Source organism: Silurus meridionalis, chromosome 14, assembly GCF_014805685.1.
Source record: "Silurus meridionalis isolate SWU-2019-XX chromosome 14, ASM1480568v1, whole genome shotgun sequence".
NCBI classification, from domain to species: domain Eukaryota; kingdom Metazoa; phylum Chordata; class Actinopteri; order Siluriformes; family Siluridae; genus Silurus; species Silurus meridionalis.
Window position 1 is genome coordinate 14,439,468 of NC_060897.1, and position 6,518 is coordinate 14,445,985.

Here is a 6,518-nt window from a genome sequence, read left to right on the forward strand (position 1 = left end):
AAAATAAGTTCTTTACAGTATACCGAATGTGAGGGTCAAAAGATAGACTTGAGTCAAAGTTGACTCCTAGATTTTTTTATTTGGTTTGTACTTCCAGAACAGAGCCGTCTACGTTTAGGGATAATAAACCAGCTTTGCAAAGCTGGTGAGGGGTGCCAATAAGCAAGACCTCTGTCTTATCACTATTGAGGCACAAAAAGTTTTGAGACATCCACGTTTTTATCTCAGCAATACAGTGTGTTAAAAAAGAAAAAAAAAAAAAAAAAAAAAAGAAAAGAAATGCACGGGGAGGTGAAGCGCAGCCGGTATGGGATTGTGGAGTCCGGATGGAACGGACAAGTAGAGTTCTGGATGACAACCGGAACGTGAAAACATGCAGAACGGAAAGTCTAACATAAACAATAACGAACGGGGAGTGAATGTGAGTGAGGGGTTTATGTAGGAGCAGGGTGGAGTGATGATGAGCTTCAGGTGTGCCTCGTTAAACCTGGAGCTTCAGAGAGAGTGGAGGCATGAGTGATGATGAGCTCCAGGTGTGCGTGGTCAAACCTGGACCTCTATGGAGAGTGGAGGCATAGAGAGCCACCAAAGGGGGCGTGGCAGGTGGATCCCTGACACTCTCACAGTGGACATGCACCTACGACGACAATTTCAGACCCCTCCATGATTTCTAAGTGAGAGAACTTGCAAAATAGCAGGGAGTTCAAATACTTATTTTCCTCACTGTGTGTTTTGGATACAATCTTTGCTCTGAACATTAGGTTCTCATCTTCTGATACATACTGTAAGATATTCTTGATCACTAGTCCTGAATTAGGTTGACCCAGAACACTCAGTTCTTGTCTTTATCCTTTTTTCCTACGCTTTACTGTGAGAAAACCCAAACTGTCGCCTTTTGGTATGGCTAACCTGCGTTTTGTTGTTCTCACAGTATGGTAATATGTATCTTGTTGCCATTAGTAGTTATAGTAATTTTGTTGTATGCTTCTAGAATAACCTTTTTGTATGCTTCTGTTGAGCACACCCTGAACTATCCTTTTGTGGCATTTGTTACTTTGCTCGTACACACACAGTGGTTCCTGTATTTCTGTTTTAGGCTTATCTTTTGCAGGCTCAACGTGACCTTGTGTAGTTGTCTCTCCTAACTTTCTCTTCTGTTCACACACATACACACACATACATACACATACATATACACACACACACACACACACACACACACACACACACACACACACACACACACCTGGCAGCCCTACCTTTCTCTCTCCTTGTCTTTGGAAGTATATCTTCAGGTGTGAGACAATAAACTTTGGAACTTCTCTCTGACAGCTGCCTCATGTGTTTTCATTGAGACTTCCCCAAGCGTTTGTAGGAGAGCAGAGATCGAGAGGAAAGGCTGAATTCGGGGGTATCCTGTCCAGGGGGCAGATAATGAAATAATTCCTTACAGTTTTGGGGGCTCGTCCGGGATATCAGTATTCGGGTAAGTGCTGATTTGGTATCTAGTCATACCGTTCAAAGTGTAGGCACTAAAGTGTGTAGGCACTAAAGTGTAGGCACTGTTGTAAGAGAATTTGTTGTCGAGGTTGTACCGTCGACAGTAGCGCGCTAAAACGTCTCTACAGACATAAGTAACTTGAAGACGTCTAAATTTTATTTAACCGCCTTATCTGTCTCGATCTCTGGCCTCCAACCTTTGTATTAAACATTGTCAGACAGTTGGACCTATATTGGATCATGGGTAATTCTGGAACAAAATATCCTAAACCAGATGCTGAGGAAGCTCCTCTTGACTGTATGAATCATTGTGGTCTCACCTTTTATACTACCCCCTGGCTAGACAATTTAGCAGGGTGGACTGAGCCAGAACCCCAATTTCTGTATTATCCTCGTGGTGGTACCTTTAAACCTGAATATTTGACATCTGCTCATTCTCAGATTTATGAAGGGTAACCGTGATTTGTCTCAGGTAACAAATTGTAAGCAAGAAAAAAGTGAAACCATGTCCAAATTCCTAAAACGGTTTAGGGAAACATGGACATTATTGGGCGGACTGGAGTTGATAAAAATACTGCTAATCCACTATTCCTCACAAATTTTATGCACAACTGTCGTCCAGAGGTGCAAAAGGTATTAAAATACCAATTCACCGACCGTAGCAATTTAAAAGTAAAAACTCTGGGGGAGAGAGTGCGCACCATGGAAGGCGATGGCATTTTAGATAGTAAGCAAACCGCTTGCTTTGCAGTAGCTGGAGCCGTTGGTGATCAAGGTGGATTTTACAAGAACGGTCAGTGAAGGGGTCGTGGAAGAGGTCGGGGGAGAGGAAACATGCAGGGCGCTAATTATTATCCCTGAAACCCCGGCGCCTGTCATTACTGTGGTAAGAACGGGCATTGGATAAAAGAATGTAGAACAAGACAGAAGGAAATGGGTAATACACCCTTAGGTTCCCTTCCTGCACCAACTCCTCCATCAGCGACTAGTCCTTTCGCTGGAATGCAGATCAGTCCGTATGACGCATAGGGGTGCCCACAGAGCGTAACTCCCACCATGCTGCATTTTACCTACTGTATGTGTCCCCTCATGTTAACAAAATGCCTTTTCTTAAACTATGTGTTGATGGCACAGTATATCCCTTTCTCTTTGATACAGGGGCTACAATGTCAATTGTAGGCAAACAATATAAGGGACCCATTTCTGGTCATTCTATTAGCATTTACTCCGTCTGTACTCGTAACGTGTCCATCAGACACAAAAATCTTTCTGCACCACCGTTTTGTTTTAATGCCTGATTGTCCTTTTAATCTCTTAGGCCATGAGACCACATGCGTTCCTGTCCAAAACACTTGACACCGTGGCTCAGGGTTGACCTGCGTGTCTTCGGGGCGGTGGCTGCCTGTGCTGTGATGGTACAAGACCCTGAAAAATTAGTGTTGTCTCATCCTATGATCTTGCACTCTCCGCATTAGGTGAAACAGGTCCTTCAGAACTTGCAAACAAAACACATGACTGCTCAGAGAAAATCAGGATATGAAACTATCCTTTGTTCTACTAGTAACTTAGACATCAAAGGTACTTCCTCTTTCGACACTTTAGGTCATGCCCTTGCTCACTTGATTTAAGCACAAGACGACACACGGCACAACACCACACATGATTGCTGTTCTGAGATCATTCACCCGACTAGTATACGCCCAGATCTGTCTTCCACTCCTTTAGATAGGGGCAAGTCACTTTTTGTGGACGGCTCATGTTCAAAACCGTATGATGGTAAATTTCTGTGTGGTTATGCTGTCTGTTCCTTACCTGATGTCTCTGTTGAAGCTTATTCTTTGCCTTTTTCTTCTGTGCAGGCCACTGAACTCTTCGCCCTGACTCACGCATGTGTCCTTTCTGAAGGCAAAGATGTCATGATTTATGCCGACTCCCAATTTGCTTTTGGTATTGCGCGTGATTTTGGCCGCCTCTGGCAATCCCGTGGTTTCCGTTTGGCTGAAGGGAAACCCATCTCTCATTCGTCGTTAGTTCAAGATCTTATCACTGCCTGTCATCTTCCTCGGCCCCTGGCTATTGTCATAACAAAAGCTCATTCCCACAACAATACCACTGAGGCTAAAGGCAATTCCTTAGATGACCGAGTAGCTAAAAGTGCGGCGCTACAGGTAACAAAAATTGGGTAGACTTGCTACCCGCAGTCCTTGCTGAAATAAGAATGACTCCGCGAAAAGACGTCCACTTATCACCACACAAAATTATTTTTGGGCATCCATTTCCAACGCCTTGGAGAAAAGGTAAACCAGCAATAGGTACAACTGATCTGGATGTGCACATCGCTGGGCATTCTGCTGCCCTGATCGATACATTATCAAAACATTATAAACAAATTTCTGAATCTACACCTGTCATTTCTCTAGCACCAACCCATACTTTTCAGGTGGGGGACATGGTTTTGATTAAATCTCTAAAACCTAAGCCATTGGGTGAATGTAAGTACGAAGGGCCAGCAGAAATAGTCGCGATCACACGCACAGGTGTGTTAACTGATCTTTTCCACAGTAGATCCACGCTACCAGAATCAAGAAATGTCCCATGGGAGGTGACCCTGTTTCAAAAGAATGAATTTGCATTCCTTGCATATCACTATTTTTCTTTATGTTGCAGAAGCATAGCCTCTTTCGACCTCCTCATGAGTTCCTTAGGAGACATCTACAGGTTCCTGTTTCCTTCTATCAACGTGTACTGCAACCCAGGAACGGCTCCTCAGACCCAGGGGTTCCCGCCAAGGCTCATCCACAAGACAACACCTTCTGGTTATATACTCTTTTCGGTCATTGGGCGACATACATTTCCTTGATAATCCCGATTGTATTTGTTTTCCTGCTTATTTGGACCATGTATTGTTCAATGTATCCAGCATCATTTACCCGTATGCTTTTCGGTTATCAATCTGTCCCCCGTGTACCTAATTATTATCCTATTCCCATGCGACATGTTTGTTTTAAATTGTGATTTATCCATTAATAGTTTATCATGGATAAAAGAGGGGAATTGTGGGAATAATCCATGTACATATATGGATACAACCTTTGCTCTGAACATTAGGGTCTCATCTTCAGATACATACTGTAAGATATCCTTGATCACTAGTCCTAGATTAGGTTGACCCAGAACACTCAGTTCTTGTCTTTATCCTTTTTTCCTAAGCTTCACTGTGAGAAAACCCAAACTGTCGCCTTTTGGTATGGATAACATGCGTTTTGTTGTTCTTACAGTATGGTAATATGTATCTTGTTGCCATTATAGTAATTTTGTTGTATGCTTCTAGAATAACCTTTTTGTATGCTTCTGTTGAGCACACCCTGAACTATCCTTTTGTGGCATTTGTTACTTTGCTCGTACACACACAGTGGTTCCTGCATTCCTTAAACAAGTATTAAACACAGGATATAATGTGTGTCTGCAATATAATTTAAAGAATGTAATGTTCTTTCCTCTGCTAATGTATTTTAGAATTAGTCTTTATTTTTTCTTACTGTCTAGACTATTTTGTGAGCAGGTTTTTGTTCCTTGTTTTGAAAATCGCTTAGTTTGAGAATCGTTTCCTCTGTCTGACTCCTGTTTTACATGATTCAGCATTTCAAAGAAACAGTGCAAAACAACATACAAGCTGTTATTTATTCTATGAAAGCCCAATAGCTCCAGTCTTTCAAACAGTATACTATATACTATATAAACATTAAACATTTCCTATGTGGTCTAGTTTCTTGTAGCTGGTTTGGATTCAGATCTGGGAAATTTAGAGATCAAGTCAACATCATGAACGGTTCATTCTGTCGATTTCCTCAAACCATCCCTGAACAATTTTTGTACTGTAGTCATAGCGACATTGGGAAATAAAATTGGCATCAAGGGATGTGTACTCTATCTACTGTTCACTTGCTGCCTAATTTATACCACTCATTGAATGCCATTTTAATAAAATAGTCAATTCAGTTATTCACTCTACCTGTTAATAGGTTTAATGTTACGCCTCATCCGTGTGCATATTGTCACTGTAAAACACTAGGCTATGCAATTATTTTGTCTATAAATATAGTAAAACATATATATATTTTTTTATACAATTAGAACATTGTGTACAAAAACACTGTACCTGCTAACCTTGGCACAATTCATTCCAATTCACTTTATCTTTCTGGGTTAAAAAAATTATTCTGAAGAATCCTAAAGAAATCATAGTAAGTAGTACAGATCTACACCAATTAGGCACAACTTTATGGCCAGTGATCAGGTGTAACTTTATGACCACTTGTCTAATATTGTGTTGGTTCCACTTTTGCTGCCAAAAAACAGTCTTAACCCATAGAGCATGAAAAGCATTAATTTTTTCAGCAGTTTGAGCTACAGTAACTCGTCTGTTGGATCGGACCACACGGGCCAGCCTTAGCTCCCCACCTGCATCAATGAGCCTTTGCTGTCCATGACCCTGTTGCCGGTTTATCACTGCTCCTTCCTTGTACCCCTTTTGATAGATACTGACCGCTGCAGACCGAGAACGAGTTGTCGGGGATGTCCAGTTTTCCTGCTTCTAACACATCAACTTTAAGGACAAAATGTTAATTTGCTGCCTAATATATCCCACCCACTAGATAGAACAGTGTAAGGAGATAATCATTGTTATTCGCTTCACCGTTCATAATGTTATAATGTCATAATGTTATGACTGATTGGTGAAATTAGAATCAGAATCAGGTTTATTGGACAAGTGTGTTGACACACACAAGGAATTTGGTTCCAGCTGTTCATAAAACAGTCATAGTACATAATATTGTACAGTTCTATATAATATAAACCAAAACATGACAATGAATTTACCATTCTGTAAATGATATTACATCCATGTTCATTTTTTAGAATGCAGTACAAACTTTAGACACAAATAAATACAGCATTTTGTATAGTATTTTGTATGACTGAATCTTCTGTTCACATGAACTAATAAAAACCTATAT